Below are 405 nucleotides of genomic sequence, written 5' to 3'. Positions count from 1 at the left end.
AAAGAGACTAAACCTCCAAAAAGTAAAGTCATTTAAAGATACAATCAAGATTAACATTTAGTGACGCGCGAAAACGAAATTTTAAATGTTTATCATAAATCTTTCGAGATGAAAATGTCAATATTTGAAAAGATTGATGCGGAATCAGTTTATATCACTTTATTTCAATGTCCCGCGTGTTAGGAGCATGATCAAACCAAATTAGATGTAAAAAAAGCATGTAATATAACATTATCGAGCTCGATCTAAATACGAAATTTATGGGTAGTAAATATTCGAATTAACCTGATTTCACTAAACACACATTATCAGGTCCACTTTTCCAACGCGGACTTGTGTATATTCGCAACAAAACGATCACTATGATTTGTTCTTGCTCAAAGTCTATCTGTGTCTGCGCGTGCC

The 405-nt window shown here is 33.3% G+C and overlaps 1 protein-coding gene across 1 annotated transcript in view; it reads left to right on the top strand.

The window, feature by feature from the left end:
- Positions 1-405, top strand: part of LOC119588620 (ankyrin repeat domain-containing protein 65-like) — a gene marked incomplete in the record, with an annotated part of 23,463 nt that overhangs the window by 9,262 nt on the left and 13,796 nt on the right.

This window comes from Penaeus monodon, chromosome 24, assembly GCF_015228065.2.
Source record: "Penaeus monodon isolate SGIC_2016 chromosome 24, NSTDA_Pmon_1, whole genome shotgun sequence".
Taxonomy (NCBI): domain Eukaryota; kingdom Metazoa; phylum Arthropoda; class Malacostraca; order Decapoda; family Penaeidae; genus Penaeus; species Penaeus monodon.
Note: the sequence above shows the minus strand (reverse complement) of the source record. Positions and strands in the feature narration are given on the sequence as shown.